Consider the following 22,991-nt stretch of genomic DNA (forward strand, 5'->3'; position numbering starts at 1 on the left):
TAAGAGCTCCATCTTTCCCAGAAAAGCTGCTGCAGTTCAGTCCCAAGTTAGGGCATGTGGACTCTACTCTGAGTCTGGGAGTTTCCCAGAGCTACTCACAAACACCTCTGAATTCTTTGTCCAAACCTAGAGGCCATTCTTCTGGGCTTCTCTGTTTCCTCCAGATTCATGAGGACTCTCACCTCCTGACTTTTGTCTCTCTTTATGACCCTTCTCCATTCTGAAAGTCTTCACTGGAACTCACACTAGTGATCTTACCCTCTTTCTCATTAATGAAGAATGAGGGGAGGCAACAGGGCAATGCCCTCATGACTTCCACTGTAAGAAGTGAAGACTTTGAGTCTTAACGTTGTAAGCCACATGGTTTGTACAACTCTGCTTGCATACCTCCAGCAGTAAAGAGCTCACTCTCTCAGGAAGCCACCTTTTCCAATATTGCATGGCTTCTTTCAGGAGAGTTTTTTCCTGCTGAACAGACATCCTCGTCTGGGACTTCTATCAACTACACAGACAAGGGCAGCCTTGAAGGCAGTTTGTTGAAACTAACCAACAAAAATTAATCTTCCTGTTACTCTGGCATAAGTGGTATTGAAAATGCTTTTAAGAGGCAACCATAAAAGACGCTGGTTGAAACTCATGTTTTCTAACCCCCAAGTGTGTTGCCAGAGAGGTTCAGTTTTGTTTTTCTTTTTCGTTTTGATTTTGATTTATTTGAGTCTATTAGACCGGTATCAGTGACATGAGGAATAATTACAGTATCTTTGAAATTCTATCCTGGAACCCCACCAGGAACTGACCCAGATTTGTGCCAAGGAACACATCACAGGTTTTGGGTTTTTTTTAAATGTGTTTTTAAAAATGCTAGTTTGTAATGCTAGCCTTTTCGATACTTTTAAAGAGCATTGTTTTAGTGGGTGGAGTTCTCTTTTGATCCTCTGAGTTTCAACTCCTTAGCTCAGGGCTGACCACAGTGACCATCTGCGATGGTGAGTGTGAGCAGCCTTTGAGAAGCAAGACCTGCATGTGTGTGTGCATGTGTGTGTGTGTACATACACTTGTCTCCATTTTTGTCAACCAGTTTAAAATTTTTCTTGAGTCTTTTGCTTTTACTCATTCTTCAGCACTGGCATCCTAGGAAAACTGTGTGATGCAATTCTATTTAAAGACACCGGCAGCGCTAAATGAGTATGTTAACATTGGTGGTTGGACTATTGTGTTTCCTTTGAGACTTCCTTTGTTTTTCCAGCTTCCTATGATGAATGTATATTACTTTTATATTAGCGAAAATTATTTGGAAAAAGAGCATGGCTTTCAAACTCATTCCTAGTCTGCCAAGGAGGTAACAAGGTAAATTCAGGAGGGATAACAGATCGGAAACAAGGGTTGTTGGGAGCTGGGGCTGCCGTGACAGTCTTTTTACTGTCCAAGATGCCTCTCTTTTATTTTTATACTTGTTTTTCTTCTGATTGTCCCTTGCTTTGAAAGATTTCATCCAACCCAACATTGTGTTTATTAAGTGGTAATTCCCCCATTATTGAGCAAAGAGAATTACCTATAGAGAATTATCTAGATAATTTTATGGAGTCGATGCCATTCCAGCTAAGAGTAAAGATGCGGGATTTGGAGCTGGCCCTTCTGTTAGGCACAACTCTGTGTTTACCTTCGTTGCTCTCTAAGTGGAACTTTCTGAGCCAAAGACTCAGGGTTGGGATTCTGTAGTTAGCGCTCTTTTGTGTTTTGGGCCCAAGACCCTGTATTCCTTCTAGTACTGATATTTCTCCCCACAAATTCCTTGATTCTGTTTTCAGTGTAGCAACATCTAAAAACCCCAAACCAATAATATAATAAGATTTCGTGACTCTGCTGCCCTTTGCCTCATCTCTCATGGTCATCATGATCCTCATGGTGGTAATAATAAGTTGCCTAGCATCAGTTAAGTGAGCACTTATGGAGTTATTACCAGATGCTGCATTAAATGTCTACACAGATCTCATTTGGCCTCGTAACTCCTTTGCGAAGCAAGCGCTGTTAATGAGCCCCCAGTTTTGTTGATGGAGAGACTGAGTTTTTATGTCCAAAGTCATGGGGCCAAAGAATAGCAAAGTTAGGATTTATTTATTTTTATTTTTATTTATAATACATTTTATTTAATCTTTATTTTTTTCCCATTACCATTTAGTCCCCTTATAACCCCTTCCAGCAATCCCCACACTACTATCCATGTCCATGGGTCCTTTTTCCTTTTTACTCAGTCCCTCCACCCCCTGACCTCCCCTCCCCCAAGCTGTCATCCTGCTCTCTATCTATGAGTCTGTCCCTATTTTGCTTGTTAGTTCAGTTTGTTCATTAGATTCCACATATGAATGAAGTCACGTGGTATTTGTCTTTCTCTGACTGGCTTATTTCATTTAGCATAATGTTCTCCAAGTCCATCTGTACTGTTGTAAAGGGTATATATATATATTTTTTTTACAGCTAAGTAGTATTTCATTGTATACATGTTCCATAATTGTTTTATCCACTCATCTACTGATGGACACTTGGGCTGCTTTCATGTCTTGGCAACTCTAAATAACGCTGCAATGAACATAGGAGTGGTTATGTTCTTTTGAATGAGTGTTTTGGGTTCCTTTGGATATATGAGCATGCCCAGATATGGGATAGCTGGGCCAAAAGGCAGATCCATTTTTAATTTTTTGAGGTATCTTCTTACTGCTTTCCATAGTGGCCATACCAGTCTGCATTCCCACCAACAGTACAAAACAGTTCCTCTTTCTCACCAGCACTTGTTGTTTGTGGATTTATTGATGATGTCACTCTGACAGTTGTGAGATGATCTCTCATTGTGGTTTCAACTTGCATTTCTCTGATGATTAGTGACATTGAGCATCTTTTCATATGTCCATTGGCTATCTGTATGTCCTCTTTGAAGAAGTGTCTATTCAGGTCTTTTGCCCATTTTTTAATTGGGTTGTTTGTTTTTTTGGTGTTGAGTTTTGTAAGTTCTTTATGAATTTTGGATATTAACCTCTTATCAGATGTATTGACAGATATGTTCTCCCATTCTGTGGGTTGTTTTTTAACTTTGTTGATGACTTCCTTTGCTGTGCAAAAACTTTTTAGTTTGATATAGTCCCATTGGTTTATATTTTCTTTTGTTTTCTCTACCTGGGGAGATATGTCCAATAAAATATTGCTACAAACAATATCTGAGATTTTGCTGCCTGTGTGTTCTTCTAGAATTTTTATGGTTTGGGGTCTAACACCTAAGTCTTTGATCCATTTTGAATTTATTCTTGTGTGTGGTGTAAGAAGGTGGTGTAGTTTAATTTTTCTGCATGTATCTGTCCAATTTTCCCAACACCATTTATTGAATAAACTATCTTTTAAAAATATTTTATTAATTTAATTTATTTTTAATTATTTTATTATTGTTCATCACAGTTGTCTGCATTTTCTCCCCACCCTTCCTCACCACCCCAGCCAAACCCACTTTCCTCCCTTGCTTCTACCATTCCCCTTGGTTTTGTCCATGTATCCCTGATAGTAGTTCCTGAAAAGTCTTCCCTTCAATGTTCCTTCCCCCTTCCCCTCTGGTTATTGTTAGATTGTTCTTAATTTCAATGTCTCTAGTTATATTTTGTTTGCTTTTTTCCTTTGTTAATTATGTTCCAGTTAAAGGTGAGTTCATATTGTGTTTGTTCCTCACCACCTGGCTTATTTCACTTAACATATGCTCTCCAGTTCCATCTATGCTGTCGCAAATGTTAGGAGCTCCTTTTTTCTTTCTGCTCCATAGCATTTCATTGTGTAAATATACCATAGTTTTTTGATCCACTCATTTACTGACGGGCACTTAGGTTGCTTCCAGCACTTGGCTATTGTAAATTGTGCTGCTATGAACATTGGGGTGCTTAGGTTCTTTTGGATTGGTGTTTCAGGATTCTTAGGGTATAATCCCAGCAGTGGAATTGCCGGGTTAAAAGGCAGATCCATTTTTAGTTTTCTGAGGAAATTCCATACTGTTTCCACAGTGGCTGCACCAGTCTGTATTCCCACCAACAGTGCACTAGGGTTCCCTTTTCTCTGCATCCTCTCCAACACTTGTTTGTTGATCTGTTTATGATGGCCATTCTGACTAGTATGGGGTGATATCTCATTGTGGTTTTAATTTGCATCTCTCTGATGGCTAGTGATGCTGAGCATCTTTTCATATGTCTCTGGGTCCTCTGTAATGTCCTCCTTGGAGAAATGTCTGTTCAAATCTTTTGCCCATTAAAAAGAATTTTTTTGGTCTTCCTGAAGTGGAGTCATGTGAGTTCTTTCTATATTTTGGAGATCAAACCCTTGTTTGAGGTATCATTGGCAAATATGTTTTTTCATATAGTTGGTTCTCTTTTTATTTTAATGCTATTTTCTTTAGCCATGTAGAAGCTTTTTAATTTGATGAGGTCCCATTTGTTTATTCTTTCCTTTATGTTCTTTGCTTTAGGGGACCATTTATTTATTTTAGACAGAGGGGAAGGGAGGGAGAGAGGGAGAGAAACATCAGTGTGCGGTTGCCTCTCGCCCACCCCCTACTGAGGACCTGACCTGGCCTGCAACTCAGGCATGTGTCCTGACTGGGAATTGAACCAGCAATTGTCTAGTTTGAAGACCAGCACTAGATCCACTAAGCCACACCAGCCAGGGCTGAATAAACTATTTTTAGCCCATTGTGTATGCTTGCTTCCTCTGTCAAATATTAATTGACAATAAATGTGTGGGTTTATTTCTGGGCTCTCTATTCTCTTCCATTGATCTATATGTCTGCTTTTATGCCAGTACCAGGGTGTTTTGATTACTACGGCCTTATAATATAGTTTGATATTAAGTAGTATGATTCCTCTAACTTTGTTCTTTCTCAGAATCACTGTTGCTATATGGGACCTTTTGTGGTTCCACATAGATTTTTGAAATATTTCTTCTAGTTCTGTGAAATATGTCATTGGAATCTTGATAGAAATTGCATTGAGTCTATAGACTTATTTGGGTAGTATGGGCATTTTAATTCTTTTAATTCTTTCTATTAATGAACACAGTATATACTTCCACTTATTTGTATCTTCAGTTTCTTTCTTTAGTGTTTTATAATTTTCTGAGTACAGGTCTTTTACTTCCTTGATTAGGTTTATTCCTAGGCATTTTATTGTTTTTGATGCAATTGTGTATATGGTTGTCTTTTTAATTTTTCTTTCTCTCATTTCATTATTGGCATATAAAAATGCACCTGATTTGTGGGTATTAATTTTGTGTCCTGCAACTTTGCCGAATTCATTTATCAGTTGTAGTAGTTTCTTGGTGGGCTCTTTGGGGTTCTCTGTACAGTATCATGTCACCTGCAAACAATGACAGTTGTACTTTTTCCCTTCAAATTTGGGTACCTTTTATTTCTTCTTGTCTGATTGCTGTGGCTAGGATTTCCAGTACTGTGTTAAATAAGAGAGGTGAGAGCGGACATCGTGTATTGATTGTTACCAATCGTAAGGGGAATGCTTGTAGTTTTTGCCCATTGTGTATGATGCTAGCAGTGGGTTTGCCATATATGACCTTTATTATGCTTAAGTATGTTCCCTCTAATCCCACTTTGCAGAGATTTTTTATTATAAATGGGTATTGGAGTTTAACAAAAGCTTTTCCTTCTTCTATTGATATGATCATGTAGTTTTTAGTCTTCATTTAGTTTATATGGTGAATCACATTTATTGATTTGCAAATGTTGTACCAACCTTACATTCCCAGAATAAATCCCACTTGATCGTGGTGGTGTATGATCTTTTTCATATATTGCTGTATTTGGCTTGCTGAGGATTTTATTGAGAATTTTAGAGTCTATGTTCATGCAAAGTTAGGATTTAAATTGCTTTCCATCTCTTACCCTTTCCATCATTCAAACCCTTTCTTTTTAATCCCTTTCCTCCTTAATCAGCTCTTTCCAGACAGAACCTCAGCTTCAGGTCTTTTTCACATCCACGCACATCAGGAGGAGGCTCAGAAAAAGTGACCAGACACCTGGAATGAAAGGCCACAGTGCCAGAAGCTCCCCCACCTGCACCCTGATGGACGGGGAGGGAGTGGGTTTATTCCTGATTGTGTGGAAACTGGAGTTAAGGTTTGATTCTCTCTTTTCTAATTTCTCACTTTTAAATTGGGGTTTTATTGGGTCCGAGGAAGTATTTCCAGCCACAGAAATGACAACCAAGTGCCTCCAGTGCCGTTCATCAGTTCTTTTTCTTTTTTAAAAAATGTTTTACTGATTATGCCATTACAGTTGTCCCATTTCCCCCTTCATTTCCTCTCCACCCTGCACACCCCTCCCCCACCATCCCCCCCTTTCATTTATGTCCGAGTGTCACAGTTCTTTAGATTCTGTATTTCCCCTACTATTCTTATCCTCCCCCCCTGTCTATTTTCTACCTACCATCTATGCTACTTAGTCTCTGTACCTTCTCCCCCCTCTCCTCCTCCCACTCCCCTGTTGCTATCCCTCCATGTGATCTTCATTTCTGTGGTTCTGCTCCTGAGGTAGCTGTCTGCTTAGTTTGCTTTTGTTTTAGGTGTGGTTGTTAATAACTGTGAGTTTACTGTCTTTTCACTGTTCATATTTTTTATCTTCTTTTTCTTAGATAAGTCCCTTTAACATTTCATATAATAAGGGCTTGGTGATGTTGAATTCCTTGAACTTCACCTTATCTGAGAAGCACTTTATCTGTCCTTCCATTCTAAATGAAAGCTTTGCTGGATAGAGCAATCTTGGTTGTAGGTCCTTGGATTTCATGACTTGGAATACTTCTTTCTAGCCCCTTCTTGCCTGTAAGGTCTCTTTTGAGAAATCAGCTGACAGTCTGATGGGAACTCCTTTGTAGGTGACTGTCCCTTTATCTCTTGCTGCTTCTAGGATTCTGTCCTTCATTTTAATCTTGCCTAATTTAATTATGATGTGCCTTGGTGTGTTCCTCCTTGAGCTTCCTGGATTTTCTGGAAGTCTATTTCCTTTGCGAGACTGGGGAAGTTCTCCTTTATTATTTGTTCAAATAAGTTTTCCACTCGTGGCTGTTTCTTTTCCCCTTCTGGTACCCCTATAATTCTGATGTTGGAATGTTTAGACATGTCCTGGAGGTTCCTAAGCCTCTCCTCATTTTTTTGAATTCTTGTTTCTTCCTTCTTTTCTGTTTGGTCATTTTTTTCTTCCTTCTGGTCCACTCGATTGATTTTAGTCCCAGTTTCCTTCCCATCACTATTGTTTCCCTGTGCATTTTGCTTCATTTCACTTAGTGAAGCCTTCATTTGTTCCTCTTATTTGTGACTAAAATCAACCAGTTCTGTGAGCATCATGATCACCAGTGTTTTGAACTGTGCATATGATAAGTCAGCTATCTCTTGGTCACTTAGAAGTATTGGCTCTGGGGCTGTGAGCTGTTCCTCTTCTTGAGCCATAATGTTTTGGTCTGTTTATGCTGGTTATGTATGAGGTGCGGAGCCTTAGGTGTTCACCAGGGTGGGGCAACCCAGGTCTCTGGGTTGTGACACTGTATGTGGGGGCAAGGTCAGAGAGGGGCAATGGTGTTTTTATCCGCTGTCTCTCAAATTTCAATCCCCTCTGCTGCTTCCCACAAGCAAATTGGGCCCTTCTGATGCTAATTCCCAGATGTGTGGGCTTGTGCACCCTCCAGAACCCTGTAGGTCTCTCCACCAAACTCTCTGTGAGCCTGGGAGCCTCTCCCAGCACCTGAACCCCTGAAAGTTTTTCTAATTGGTGCTTTTAGGCTTTATTTCCCAGCGCTGGGGCCCTGGGGCCCTCGGTTGCACGGTCTATCTCACTGCTCCCTCCTTTGCCTGGTTTATCTGCACGTGAATGTGTGACCGAGGTCAGCCAGCTGCTTTGTGCCCTCACTGGGTCTGCCTGTTGCCACCCCACACCTGGGATCTGCCAACCACTGCTCATGCACCTGGGTCAGTCTGGCCACTTTTTCCACGTGATCCTTCTCTGCCAGTCACCGACTTAGCCCTCTTACCAGTCTAGATGAGTGGTTCGTTGTTGTTGGACTTCAGTACAGTTTACTTTTCTCTCTGTTTTGGTTGTGTTCTGGTTTTTACATATTTGTTCTTCATAAACTTGGTTGTGCGAGGAGGTGGAGTGTTTCCACCTACGCCTCCATCTTGGCCAGAAGTCATCAGTTCTTTTTCTTGTGCCCTCTAAGAGTAGGCAGCATAGAGAGCCTAAAATCCCCTTCTTCAGGAAAGGCAAGGAAGCTAGAAGAGGTACTGCCTTTCCCACAGAATGGCCTTAGTTCCATCCTGAGCATGTAGAACAGGGATTCTTAATTTTTACTGGGTCATAGACCCCTTCCAGAATCTGATGAAAGCTTTGTACTTGTTCCCAGAAAAATCACAGTGATCATAACCAACATTTATGTTGTAGGCATTGTGCTAAGCACTTACATGTATTACCTCCTTTAATCCTCATCATAACCCTTTGAGGTGTAGGTACTGTTGTTATCCCTCTTCTAAAGATGAGGCAGCTGAGGCATTAAGATGTTAAATGACTTGCCTATGGATGCACATTTAAAAAGGGGTATAGGATCCTTGCATATGGTTTCAGTTGGACCCCAGGATCTAGAGCACCTCATTTCTAGAGCACACGTCACCACCTGCATTGCTTAAAGAGGAAAGTTTGTATATGTAACAGGATAGTAGGTGGGTACCAACCCCCACAGCTGGTGACCAACCTGCTAGTTAAGGTGGTAGAGGAAGGAAAGGCTGCTCTTGGCTCTCCTTTGCAGAATCCTCCCCCATCCTCTTGGATCGGTTCTGTACATCTGCGTGGGGTTTCTCGGTGTCCAAGCTCTGCATGGATCCCACTCAGTTATCTAATTGGCATTTAGTGGTAGATGGGGAGTAAGGCAATCTGGGCTTCTCTCCTGGTTCTCCTCCAAGCTGTGTGACTCATGGAGTCATTCACTCCCTGAGCTTCTATGCTCATCTGCAAACAGGGGAGGGTGAACTCTGGCCTTCATTAGGATGAGGAGGGTCTCTCCACTCTGAGGAAGGCACTGCTGTTACTATGTCTTCAGGGTAGCTCATAAGCAAATGACCTGCTCCAAACACATTGTGGACATTGTTCATTTATCAAGATTAATGGACCCAGAAACTGACCCGTGACCACAGGCCATGCTTGACAACTGCAGCTGCGGAAGGTCCAGTAAATGTATTCATAGAGCAACATTCAGAGATCATAATAAATGAGATTTTGGAATAGTTTGTATCCTCCCCCTATTCTACCATTCTGTTCCCCACCTATTTGTCCATGACCCCCACAGTAGGTATCCTTTGTATCACGAGGTCATGGACTGTGTCAGTGCTGGGAAGGACCCTGATCACCTACGGCCAGCCTTGTTATTATGCAGGCATGGAAATAGGCTCAGAGAGGTGTAGGAACTTGACTGAGACCACACAGCTAATCCATGGCAGAACCAGAACTTCAGTTGTGCCACGTGGCTGCCCTTATCTCTCCTCTTAATGCTCTTCACAACCAGATGCAACCCTTCATCAGTTAATACCTTATCCCCTCTGCTTGCTGGGCCACTCTCACCTTAAATTCTCCTGTTCCTCCTCACTGCTTTCCACCCTGCCTCGGTGTGTGGTGAAGCGAGGAACAAAGCCATCTGTGTAAGCAGAGCCATCTCAGGAGTTCATTCTGGTGCTAGGCCCACAGTTTACACATTCAGATCATTGTAGCTTCTCCAGGTGCCAGGATGAATCCTCACTGTATTGAGAGACCTACCTGGGAAACACCCTTCTCTATACACTGCTGTCTCCCCATTACAGTAGTGATGGCTATACCCAGCCAATGTGTTACTGGAAGTTTCTGGGAGCCAAGGTGGTATGGTTTGTTAATGGCCGCTCCTGGGTTCTCTCTCCAGCAGAGGTCCAACTTGGATGTGCAGGGCATCCTTCCTGGGGCTGGTTCGGGGGTTCAGAGTGGTGACAGCACTGCTAGGTGCCAGCTCCCACTCACTGCTCCTCGCCACATGCCACTGTGAGGGTGCGTGGACTTTCTTCTCTTCTCTCTGCTAATGAGAGTTCTATTGTCTATTACTCACTCAGCTTCCCCGCGTCTCTGCCTTCTAGGGACAATTTTCTCTTGGTTAGCTCAGCTCCTGGGTGTTTTTCATGGAGTGCGGGCAATGAGTGGAGGCTGCGCTGGGCAACCAGGAGTTGAGGGTGGTCTGTCTGTGTAAGTGTAAGGAGGGACTTTATTTATATCTGAAAAGGCCCAGAAGCTGTGAGAGAAGATGGCACGGTGGCTAGAGGAAAGGAGAGGGAGAAGCGTCGATGAGCTGGGCACTGGGGAGGTGGGAGGAGTGGGGAGAAGAGGAGAGTTTCTAGAATGGCTGCCCTGTGGGGGGTCTGAAGTGGTAGAAAACAAAAGACTTTAAAGATCCTTTCCTAGGCAGTAAGGATTTAGTTTCCTCCCATTGGTGTTCAACCAGATCCACTAACATGTTGAATTACTTTTTATTATGTTTGGACTTGATTGTTTGCTTCGTGGCTACCTGGAGGCCCACCTGTATTCATGTTACTGTTGCGTTCTATCTGGGAGACGGGCTGCGTGTGGGGCAGAGGGGTGTGAGAGGCAGCCTCTGGGGGGCTGGCAATCTGGGGGACGTGCTCTGCGGCGGGTCTGGGCAGGGAGGGGCCGGTCCTGGGCTGATGTGCCAGAGTCAGCATGTAGTTTGTGTTACTGCACTTTGGACAAACCCCAGATCATTTTCCTGTATTAAAAGTAAAAAAAAAATATGTATCAGAGTTCTCAGATTAGTGCTTACTCACTTTGTACCCTATTTCCATGAAAATTTGAGGCAGTGACTATTTGGTTTCAGGGGTGTCCAACCTTTTGGCATATCTGGGCCACACTGGAAGAAAGAGAGTTGTCTTGGGGCACACATTAAATACCCTGTGACCCACAATTACAAAAAAAATCTCATAACATTGTAAGTGAATTTACGATTTTGTGTTGGGCCGCATTCACGGCCGTCCTGGGCTGCATGCGGTCCACAGGCCGCAGGTGGGACAGTCCTGGAATGAAGAGTTTTTTTCTGCCAGTGGGTCTCCTGGGGTTGAATTGATTGTGTGCTCTGTCCAGCATTCACGTTCACTAAAATGATTTCTTCCAGGGGCTGAAGACTCCAGAATAAACAGGCTCTCGACCTTGCAGGTCTGTGCACGGAAGTCCTGGCCCCTTTCTGGCCTCCTAGGAGAGCAGGGGAAACTCTTATGCAGAAGACCCACAAGGTTGATCTGACATCCAAATGGTTCAAGCAAGAGTTGGTGCTTCTGGGCACCAGGCAAGGGCGGAAAGAGAACCTGCTGCTGGTGGGGAAGCTCAGCGGCTCAGTCTCTTTAGCCCAATTGCCAAGGAGTATTTTTGATCCTCCTCAGGGGCCTTGTGTGAGGGCAGGAAATGTCAGCTGCCTTCTGGTGCTTGAAACAATGTTTAGGGCAGACAGTCATTTCCTACCGAAGTTTCAAAGACGTCAGGAAAGCAGCCGTCTGCTGGGGGAAAGCCCTGACCAGTTTTGGGCTCATCCATGGGCCACACCTGTCTTGTTTCAGGCTGCCTTGCCTGCCGGCTGGGGAAGTCCAGGGGCAACCCTGACAGTATTGGTTACAATTCCTCAGTGTTTCTCGGCGGGACTCCTAGAGCATGGGCATTGCAGTGCGGCACAGTTCTCGTGAGTAGTATGTGTACCTGGATCCATTGCACGCGGACAGAGTCAGGGCCAGGGGGCGGGGGGGTCAGGGCTCCCCAGATGGCACCTTTGTACCCTGTGGATGGGGAGCCACTGTGCCATCTATGGTCGTTATGCAGACTGGGTGTTGTGGTTAGTAAATTGGATGCCGGGAGATCCTGGGTTCAGATTCTGTGCTCTTCAGGGCGCCAGGGAAGGGAGAAGGGTGGGAAGCGCACTGGTGTTGAGCACCACCTGTGGGAATAGGCCTTGTCCAGTGCTTCTAGGCACTCTTTTGCATCTGATTTCTGCCCCCTCTCAGTTATCATGCCCATGTACAGGGGAGGAAGCGGATGCCAGACGGATGAGAACTTGCTCAGGATCCTGCAGGCGGTGGGTGGAGACCAGGCTTGACCAAGTGCTCATTTTTTCCACTGGGGTTGTCATCCCCACGCTAGAACGCTGCGTGTCTCCTCCAGCGTGGCTGCGCAGTCGGAACACAGTGTCGGCCGCTTGTGCAATTTATGATTTTCTAGTAGCCACATTAAAAGGTAAAAAGAAACAAGTGAAGTTAATTTTAAGTACATATTTTTAACCCAGTGTATCTAAAATACCACTTCAATATGCAATAGATATTTTACAATATCAGTGAGAAATTTCACATTCTTTTTTGTCCACACCCAAATTTTCAAAACCAGTGTGTGTTACCATTACAGCACATCACTAGTCAGTCACCCTACGCCACATTTCAAGGGCTCAGTGGCCACATATGGCTAGTGAGTAGCTACCTTGCATGACGGTCCAGTGCCAGCACCTGACTGGAGAGGTGTGTCCTGCCTGGCTGCCAAGGGTAGCTAGGGGTCACAGTTTTTTAAATGAGTGGTTTCCAAGTGCCACAGGAAGAATCCATCAGTGCCAGGCGATCTGCATGAGTGTCACCTCAGGAGGAGAATATGAACATTCCCCCATCAGTCCGGAGCCGCAGGTGCTCCTGTGTAGCCTGATTGGAAAGGATGTGCTGAAAACTCTCCCTGGGCCATTTACCTGGCTTCTCTGGCTTTGCCCACCCCCTTTGCCGAGCACTTGCATTCCAAGCACGTACTGTGGGGGTGGAGGTAGGGGTATGATGGGAAAGGTGGGGGAGTGATGGGAAAGGTGGGGGAATGCGTGCCCTGGGGACCTTTCTTCTCTCCTACATATAGAACTGCGGTTTCAATGGAAAAAAGAAATCCTGTTTATTTACCTGGCTGTGATCATGCATAAGGGGTGGAACCTCCCCTTTTGGTGGCCGAAAGCAGGATCTTATGTTCTCAGGAAGGTGAGACCAAAGAGCCAAAATATTCATGGGAGAACGGGATACTGTGCACTGAAGCTGTTTTCTTTTCCAATGGTTTAGTTTTAAAATGTGTTTGCTGACTTAGAGTAAGAAGTTTGTTTCTAATGAGTTACAGTCCAGGGGTCTAAATCGCAGAGGCCAGGCAGGCAACGAGAGGAAGGATGGGAGACTTCAAATCAAACTCATAGGAATGCTGTTCACTTGCACAAAAAATAGGGGTGTCTCTCCTGTTTTAGGGAAATACAAGAACTTCTCGGTCTTTCATTCCCTGCTGTGAAAGAAAAATAGTTCTCTTTTCAGAGAAAAAAAGCAGAGCAAGCACCATGCTAAATGGCAAATGACACTTGACCTTGGTATTTAGGGAGATGAGTCTGAGAGCCTTGCCCATGTGAGAGGGAATCGCTACCACCCAGTTCCACCCAGATGTTGTCCTTGAGGCCCAGTATTACCAGATCCTGGTATTTTTAAAGAGAAGTCACAAAACCAGAATATGTAAAAGGTAAAGTCTTTGGCTTAAAAAAAAAGAATTAATTCTTGTTTTAAAATTCAGAGCTTTGCAGGCTGAGAGAGACTAGCAAATGCAACGGTCCTTGAGGGGAAGGAGCCTCTGGCCATCTGCAGGGTGTGCTCCGGGCTTCGTCAAGATTTCTCAGGGGGCCTCAAATCAAGATTGAACGGGTATCTTGTCTTCGGAGTGGAGCGGGGAAGAGGGAGGGAACCACCAGCTTTGGGAGAAAGAAAGTATGACGTCACTATGAATCTTTTAAAGTGGGCGTGCTTTTTTTTAAGGGAAGCTAAAAATCATTTTCCTATTTTTAAATTCGTTTTATTCTACTTTATGAGCTTTTGTGTCATTCAGAGAACTTGGAAACATTCGTTCTCCCTCCTACTGAGTCTGTGGCGTGGGTGGGGGAACTTTAAAAAGCTCCTCCAAACCACTTTCCCCTGCCAAGGGGTGTGAGGGAGGGTGGCTGGGCAGTGGCACCAGAGGCGAGCGATGCTGGAACCGCCCTGGCATCAAGCATCTTGGAAACCTCAGTGGCGTTCAAGTCCTAAGGCTGTGGCCCTGGGCATGGCCCCAGTGGGGTTTGTTCTGGGAAATCGGGGAGTGCCCTGCAAGGTCAAAAAGGAGTTTATTTGGCATATATTAGAAAGTTATCTTAAAAATAATAAGTGCTGTGTGATTTAAGAAAAAAAAAGCCCTGCACAAAAGAAATAAAAAGATAATTGTTCTGATGTTTCTTTCCTGAGTTGGTCAGCCTCCAGGCCAGCTGGGGATTTTCTCCAGTTCTAGACTGGCCTCTGGGCAGGGTCCTTCTTAATGTCCACTGAATTAGTGGACTGTTGTGCAGGGGTGTCAGGCTCATTTTCACCGGGGGCCACATCAGCCTTGCGGTTACCTTCAAAGGGCTGAGTGTAATTTTAGGACTGTACAGATGTAACTACTCCTTGACAGTTAAGTAAGAGCTCGGCACTGCCACTGGATAGAAACAAAGTGCCAGGCTGGATAAAGCAAGGTGGAGGCCAGACTTGGCCCACGGGCCTCGTGTTTGCCACCTGTGGTGTAGTGGCTGCTTAAATTTCAGAGGCCAGTGGCAAGACTACGGAGTTGGGAAATGGGTTGACTTGATCGTCTTTTGGCTGGGAGACATGAAATTTGAGAAACAACCTGGAGGGTGTGAAAGCAGTATATTGGCATGCAATGATCAGCCAGACAAACAAGAGACCCCTAGAAACCTCAAAAGCAACAAAAAGGCAAGCAGGAGTGAGTGCTTCGTGCTATGATGGTGCTGCTGTGAGAATATGTACCCGAGAAGCCCCCTTTGGTCTAGAGCTGGGTGGTCTGGTTGATGTTTGGTCAGAGCAAAGGTGTTGTAGATGACTTTCACAGATCCGGTATCATTCTTCATTCTTGGGATGGGGTAGAGATGAGGATATAGATGAGGGAGGGAGGTAATGGTTCAAGGTGTTTGGCAGGGCCTGGAGCAACTCTTGTGATTTCTTTTGGAGGACTGGATCAGCGAAGGGTCTTGTTTTAGGCATGGATATAATGGTGCAGCAGGAAAAAATGGATCCCCTACGACCTGAGGACTACCAGAAGGGGCCAGTTCGTATTTTGAGCTTTTCCTAGATGTGCTGCCCACCCATGCTCTTCCAGGTTTGCATTGTGACTCAGCTTAAGAACCCTTAAATTGAAGGGGACTCTCATCCTAGTGAAGGATACTGTGCATTGCTGCTAGGCCTTGCAGTGGGGAAGTGACCTTGGTCAGCCATCAGTTTCTCAGGTACTGGCCTGTCTTGAGGTCACCTGGTAGCACCTGAGGATGTTGGGGAAGAGATCTCTCTAGGCTGGACCATTCAGGGAACCCACTTTCTCTCATCTGCCCTCATTGGGTTACACAGCATTTACTTTGCCATTCTTGGCCTGACATGGCTCAGGCTGTTACTCGACCACAATATGGAAATCTGGGAACAGAAGTGCTCTGTTGGCTTGGCGGGGTTCCAGCCATTGTATTGATCAGCAGCAACCTGCTCTTTAGTCAGTTAGGACCTGATCAGAGTGCTGTGTGGCTTGGAGCTGTTCCTCGAAGGCCACCTTGGTGCCTGGATCCTCCCAGACCCTCCCTTCTGCCAGGGTGAGCTATACGAGTGCAGGAGGGCCCAGGTCCCTGTTGAGACCAGACCAACTGTAGTGTTTATCTGGAGGCCCTGGCATTGGGTCATGGTATATGGACTGGAGCAAAGAGGGAGGCCCCCTTTGTTTACCTAGTTTCCGTCCTGGGTGCTGGCATTTTATGTATTTTTATTTACTTAAAATAAAAAGGAGTTAAATGATGGATGTTGTAAGGTAACGTAAGGAGTGGGTAAATGTACTGAGAATGTACAACTCCTCCAGAGCCTGGATCCGTGAATCCTGCCCCAGGGAGGCCGAATTACAGACCTTCAGGAGCTTGTACTGAAGAGCTCCCAAACCCTCTGGGTGAAAGATACGCTTTTCCAAACGGGCACCAGAATCATCCGAATGTTGCCTGGGCCCCCAAATCAGAGATTCTGACTTAATAGGCCCGGGGCCCAGGAATTTTTTTTTCTTCTAGTGAGAAGAGCTTCTCAGTTAGAGATGTAGGGGAGCTCCTCTCACTCTTCAAGTGAATTCTGCCTCCTTGTTTCCTCATACTGACCTTGAACACTGAGCCCTACTAACCATGGACATGTAGTTGGTCTTCACTCCTCTTTATGCCCCTTTCCAAAAGCTAGTCTTTTGGGGATGCTTTCGTTCTTTCCTTTTTTTAGACTGTATTTATTTATTTTTAGAGAGAGGGGAAGGGAGGGGGAGAAAGAGGGGGAGAAACATCGATTGGTTGCCTGTCAAACTTCCTAACCGGGACTTGGCCTGCAACCCAGGCGTGTGCCCTGGTCCGGAAAGAACCAGCGAGCATCCTTTCAGTTTGTCATCTCCCCCCACCTCCCTTCAAGCTCTGCCTCATCTCTTTCTCATCCATGAAGAACAGGAAAACTCCTCCTAGGGATTTTGATGGGCAGATACACTGGGACATGTTCTCTTAAAATTTTCTTGCTTGAAGCTTGACTGCATAGCAGACTCTGGCCCTGGAAACTCAGGCCCTCGGGTGGACAGGACCATCTGGTGGCTAGCACAGGAAAAAACCTGTTTACTGTCTGCTCAGAGACCTCGTTTCTTTGGCCTGCAGACTCATAGACAGCACTAGTTGGCCGGAGGGGTCCTGGTGGGCATTGCTGGGGAGCGGGGCTGAACTGGTGGCACTCTTGACGAGGGCCCTTGGCGAGGCAAACTTTCAAGGGTTCGGCACGTAGGGCTGTGCGTGAAGTCTCAGCAGATGTGGGGGCACGTGGCAAAAGGCAGGGGTTTTTAAGGCCCCTGAGATAAGGTGAGACTTGGACCGGACCAAATTGGAGGGGCTGTTCTCAGTCCCTGCTTTTGCCCTAGTTGTCCCATGACCTGTAATTCTCACCTTCCCCTCAGGTTGCCCCGTGCCTGCCCCAGTCCCATCCCTGCTGAAGGGCTTCCTCAGGTCCCTGCCCGTGCTGGGAAGGGTCGCTTCACCTCAGCTGTTCCAGGGGCCCCTGCTCAGTGTTCCATAATGACTGTGCCTACCCAGCTCTTTCCATGTGCCTGTTGTTTTCAAATTCTCCCTGAGTGTCCGGGTCTGCCTCTTATTCAGACAGACCACCACGAGGGCAAGGACTGGGCCTCGTTCATCTTCGTATCTCAGTCACCTCGCACACTGCCTGGCCTGTAACAGGGTTCAGAAAATATCTGCTGAGTGAATGAATCAATACATTCTTTGAGGGGATAATATAAATAATTCCCACCAAGATCTTATAGTTGAGCATTGTTTACTTATTCCAGTGCTCGTACCTTGTATATAATAAGCTTATTTATAGCCTTGTAAAGGGAAATGTTTCTCTTGTATATTTTAGACATTAACTGAGCGCTGTTGAAGTAGTAGATACATTTGTGAGAATTTTTTTTGTACTTAACGCAGCAAAATTATTGAGAATGCTACATTAGGAAATGAGCCCTTGGGGAACTTGATATAATTTAATTATATATTTTTTGACAAATTAAGGTCTAGGGAGCATTTTAGTAAAAAATAGGCTGGATACTTCAACTGTAATTTTCTTGAATTTAGTGTTAGCTTTGAGAAACACACACAGGTATTTTTTTCTGTGTGTGTATGTGAGTGTTTTGCTTCATAATGTAAGACTGCTGTGCAGTGGGGCATAGTAAAAGGTTGTGGATTGGCTGTGAAGAGACCTAGATTCTAGAATTGGCTCTACCTCTAACTGTGGAAGTGGGCAAGTTAGTTTCTTGCTTACATTTCTATAAAATGGGAGTTTTGTACTTGCTCAGGGGTTGCAAACTCTATAGGAGTGAGGTTAGTAACTTAAGTAGATATATGTGCTCTACCATTTTTTCTCTTGGACTCACAACCCCCTTTTCTTCTTTTTTCCTACTTTTGTTAAAATCATAGGTAGAGGGAATAGTTCTGTCCCACAAGAAAACAATAATGCAAGGGCAGTGATAAGCACAGCTCTTCTCTGTGTTGAGACAATAGGGAGTGCTGGGGACTGTGGCATATTGGAGTAGCCAAGCTTGCCCATGAAGGGCAGCTGCTTCTTAGCACCAGCTAATCATATTCCAACATAAATATGGGCCATTTTTGACAGACCTCCTGATTTTTTTAAAGACATGCCAGAGGTCTGGGTTTCAGAAGTCTGGATTTCACGACATCTCTAGTTTTCAGTTTGGCTCAGATTTTCTGAACATATCCTATAGCTCAATGTGATAAAACCTCTATAGTCTAGATGTGACCCAGCAGGCTTTCACTTTGTGGTCCCCATTATGCATGATCTCTTTTTTTTAAAATATATTTTATTGGTTATACCATTACAGTTGTTCTATTCCCCCCCCTTCATTCCCCTCCACCCACACACTCCCTCCCCCACCCTTCTCCCCCCCCCCTTAGTTTATAACCACGTGTCTCAAGTTCTTTAGGTTCTATATTTCCCCCACTATTCTCACCCTCCCCCTATCTATTTTCTACCTACCTTCTATGCTATTTTCTGTGCCTTCTCCCCCTTCTCCTCCTCCCACCCCCCTGTTTCTAACCTTCCATGTGTTCTTTATTTCTATGGTTCCACTCCTGATCTAGCTGTCCTCTTGGTTTGCTTTTGTTTTAGGTGTGGTTGTTAATAACTGTGTGTTTGCTGTCCTTTCACTGTTCATATTTTTCATCTTCTTTTTCTTATATAAGTCCCTTTAGCATTTCATATAATAAGGGCTTGGTGATGATGAACTCCTTGAACTTGACCTTATCTGAGAAGCACTTTATCTGTCCTTCCATTCTAAATGAAAGTTTTGCTGGATAAAGCAATCTTGGCTGTAGGTCTTTGGATTTCATGACTTGGAATACTTCTTTCCAGCCCCTTCTTGCCTGTAAGGTCTCTTTTGAGAAATCCGCTGACAGTCTGATGGGTACTCCTTTGTAGGTGACTGTCCCCTTATCCCTTGCTGCTTCTAGGATTCTCTCCTTCATTTTAGTCTTGGCTAATGTAATTATGATGTGCCTTGGTGTGTTCCTTCTTGGGTCCAACTTCTTTGGCACTCTCTGAGCTTCCTGGATTTCCTGGAAGTCTATTTCCTTTGCCAGACTGGGGAAGTTCTCCTTTATTATTTGTTCAAATACATTTTCCACTCGTGGCTGTTTCTTTCCCCCTTCTGGTACCCCTATAATCCGGATGTTGGAACGTTTAAACATGTCCTGGAGGTTCCTAAGCCTCTCCTCATTGTTTTGAATTCTCATTTCTTCATTCCTTTCTGCTGGGATGTTTTGTTCTTCCTTCTGGTCCATTCCATTGATTTGAGTCCCAGTTTCCTTTCCATCGCTATTGGTTTCCTGGACATCTCCCTTCATTTCAATGAGTTTAGCCTTCATATGTTCCTCCAATTTGTGACTGTACTCTACCAATTCTGTGAGCATCCTGATAAATAGTGTTTTAAATTGGGCTTCTGAGAGGCTGGCAATCTGTTGGTCGCTTAGAGTTATTGGCTCTGGGACTTTGAGTTCTTCTTGAGCCATCCTTTGGGCTGTTCTTGCCTGTTAAGTAGCAGGATCGGAGCCCTAGGTTTTCACCAGAGCAGGGCAACTCAGTCGCTGGGTTGTGACGCTGTATGTGGGAGCGGGGTCAAAGAGGGACAATGGCTTCCCTCCGGCGCCCACCGCCGCCACGACCCCCACCAGCACTGCAGCCACCACCGTCACCAGGGCCACGCGCCCCGCTCCACGGCACGCGAGTGTGCCACCGCTGTCAGCCCTCCACCACTGGGTTTGCCCCCGGGGCCTGCGTGGTCCGTCTCACTGTGCGCGAATGTGCGACCTTGGTCAGTCTGCCCTGCACCCCGACTAGTTCTGGGCTGCCTGCGCTCCTACGTCTGCCCTGCCTGACCCAGCTCCGCTGCTGGCTCCACCTCTTACCGTCCTCGTTGAACGGTTTGTAGCTGTCGGACTTCCGTATAATTTGGTTTTCTGGCCTCTGGGTGTGTGTTAGTTCTCCAAAACTTTTGTTGTATCCAAACTTGGTTGTGGGAGAAGGCACAGTGTTTCCACCTATGCCTCCATCTTGGCGGATGTCCTATGCATGATCTCTAATGCTTCTTTCTGCCCAATATCCAGTGATTCTACAGGGAACCATGTCGGGTTCACTGGTGCACTGACCTTGGACAGAGGCTGCAGGTGCCTGATTCATACCAGATGTTCTGTATGTTTGTTGTTGCAGGAATTGGCATTTTTGGAAGTTTATGAGACCCTCTCTCTGCCCCAAGCTCCTGGACCAATGCATCCTTCCATCACATCAAACCACTGGTGAATATATGTGTTTTTTTTCTTCTTCCATAAAAAGAAACATTTTCAGTGGACTGTAGGATGTGGTTTTCAGGGAACCACACTGTCCTTTCTATTATGGAAAGGAAGGACACTGGGCTGGAACTAGGCCTACCTGGGTTCTGGTACCTGATGTACTCTGCCACTTTTACTGTGGGAATATTAGATGAATAGTTGGACTTGTCTGGGCCCCAGTCAGAAATGAATCCTGCCCTGCAAAAAGAGATTGCATTTGTGAGAATGCTTCAAAGGGAATAAATAAAGTGCTTGGCAAGTATAAGGTAATCCTATTTGGCACAGCAATTCTAAGCTAACAAATAAAACATGAGCACATGACAAAAATGTGAATTTTCAATACCTGTCTTCTGAGGCCCCCAGAGTGGTTCTTCAGAAGATTTGCAATTTATTTTTTTTCTTCCCACCACGGCAGCTGCTGTATTTTTTTGAAAGATGAATTAATTACATTTCATTGTTACCTTTGTTTTTATTTGCGATCAGATAATTTCACAGTTAACAAGTGTTATTCCTTTTAGAAAGAAACTTATTTACTCATCGCAACAGGTAAACATTTCGCCTCTGTGGCAGTTGAAGGAGGCAAAGACGTGTCCTTAACAGTGATGTGTTCCGCAGCTGAGAAGAGAATGCGTCGAGGCCTGCAGCTGATTGCTGTTGGAGGTCTCACGCAAGCTATGGAGGGGCAGGGCCGCCGTGAGCCGGGGCGGCAGTGAGACCTGTGCATCTTGAGTCCAGACACTCTTTTGAGAAAAGTTGGCTTGTTTGACACTAACTGCCTGGTCAGCTCCCACCATGTGGACCAGGTGCTCTTGTGTCCCTTGAGACACATCGCAGTGGCATGACCACCAGGGAACTTGTAGCGTGCTAAGCACTGGAGCAGGAAGGAAGGGCAGTGAGTCGGGGCAGGCAGGCCCAGGGTTAGGGACCCATCCCAGGCTTGAAAAGCTGATTGTTCAGATTACTGTGTCTAAAGGGACATGATGGACATTCTGGGTCCTGTAACTGGAGTCCCATCTGGTAAGCAGGATGAGCTCTATGGTGAGAGTCCCCAGGGAAGCAGATGGCCGCAGATGGGTGGGGCACTTTGCCTATTCAACAAGTATGTATTAAATGCCCACTCTGTGCCAAGGCACTGCTCTGGGCACTAGAGATTCAGTGACACAAGACCGACTATATCCATGTTTCCCTGGAGCTTAGATTTGAGTACAGGTGACAACCAAGAATGTGAGCTCCCTGGGGGCAGGAGGCTTTGCTTGTCTTATTATTGCTGGTATCACCTGGTTCTAGGAAGAGTACCTTGCTTGTGGTGGATGCTCACTAAATGGTGTTTTATGAATGAAGCAAATAACTAAATAGGTGGTATAATTTTAGGTAGTAATAAGTATATAAAAAAAGTGCCCTGGCTGGTGTAGCTCAGTTGCTTCAAGCATTGTCTTATAACAAAAGGGTCATGGATTCAATTCCTGGTCAGAACATATAACTTAGAAAAAATAATGTGAGGGGTAGGATGGGGCCTTTTTTTGAAAGAGTGATCTGAAGAGGCTTCTGTGGAGTGGTGGGCAGGGAGAAAGAGGGAGAAAGATTTTGTTTTGTGCAGCGATCAGAATGAAGTGGAAGAATCTGGGGAGGGGTGTTTAGGCAGAGGGAACAGCCAGCTCAAAGGAAGGCCTTTGATGATGGTGGAGCTTGGCATGAGAGAGGACCAGGAAGGCAGCCAGTTTGGCTGGCCTTGAGATGGGGGTAGTTATGGGAAGGAGAGTGATATGAAATGAGGTCAGTGGTAGGTGGGAGCCAGATTCTGTAGGCCATGATAAGGAGTCTGGGTTTTGCTCCGAGCATGACTGGCTACCCCCGGGAAGTTTGAGGAATGTGATGGGATCTGATTTGTACTTTAAAATGATTTCTCTGGGTCCTGAGTGGATAATAGACTTTGGGGGCAAGAGAAGAGTCAGTGTAACCTCCAGGAGGCTCTTCTGGTGGTCCAGGCATTGCTCATTGTGTTGGTTTCAGAATGACGTGAGGTGGTGAAGGTCGGGATATATAGACGGGAGAGCCTGTTGGGTCGGGTGTGGGTATAAGCAAAAGGAAGAGTCGAGGATAAGTTGGTGTTTTTTCGGGGGGGGTTGAATGAAGTTGCTATTTACTGAGCTAGGGGGCAAAGGGGGAGGTTTAGGCAAACCCTAAGTGTTTTGTTTGGGATATATTACATTTGAGATTCCCATTTAATATTCTCACAGAGATGTAAAATTGCCTGGGGCTGGAAATGGTACCTTTGAGAGTCATCCCAACATAGATGGTCTTTGAAGTGGTGAGACTGGATGAGACCATCTAGGGAGAGAAAAGAGGGAGAGACAGAATTCAGACAGAAAAGAGGGAAGGCAAAGCATGGATTTCCCATGTAAAATTCCTACTAAGAAGTAAGTGAAGACCCATGCTAAGGACTATGGT

At 45.0% G+C, this 22,991-nt stretch overlaps 1 protein-coding gene across 31 annotated transcripts in view; it reads left to right on the forward strand.

Annotated features, from left to right (window-relative positions):
- SORBS1 (sorbin and SH3 domain containing 1) overlaps positions 1-22,991 on the forward strand; it is a 229,659-nt gene that overhangs the window by 45,332 nt on the left and 161,336 nt on the right. For all 31 annotated transcript variants that reach the window (XM_037050873.1, XM_037050870.1, XM_037050874.1 and 28 more), the window contains exon 2: positions 20,425-20,510. The gene's annotated coding sequence lies outside the window, so the exon portion shown is untranslated. The remainder of the gene's footprint in view (positions 1-20,424; positions 20,511-22,991) is intronic.

The sequence above is a fragment of the Sturnira hondurensis genome, unplaced genomic scaffold (genome assembly GCF_014824575.4).
Source record: "Sturnira hondurensis isolate 20B ecotype Veracruz unplaced genomic scaffold, ASM1482457v3 Scaffold0006849, whole genome shotgun sequence".
Classification (NCBI taxonomy): Eukaryota; Metazoa; Chordata; class Mammalia; order Chiroptera; family Phyllostomidae; genus Sturnira; species Sturnira hondurensis.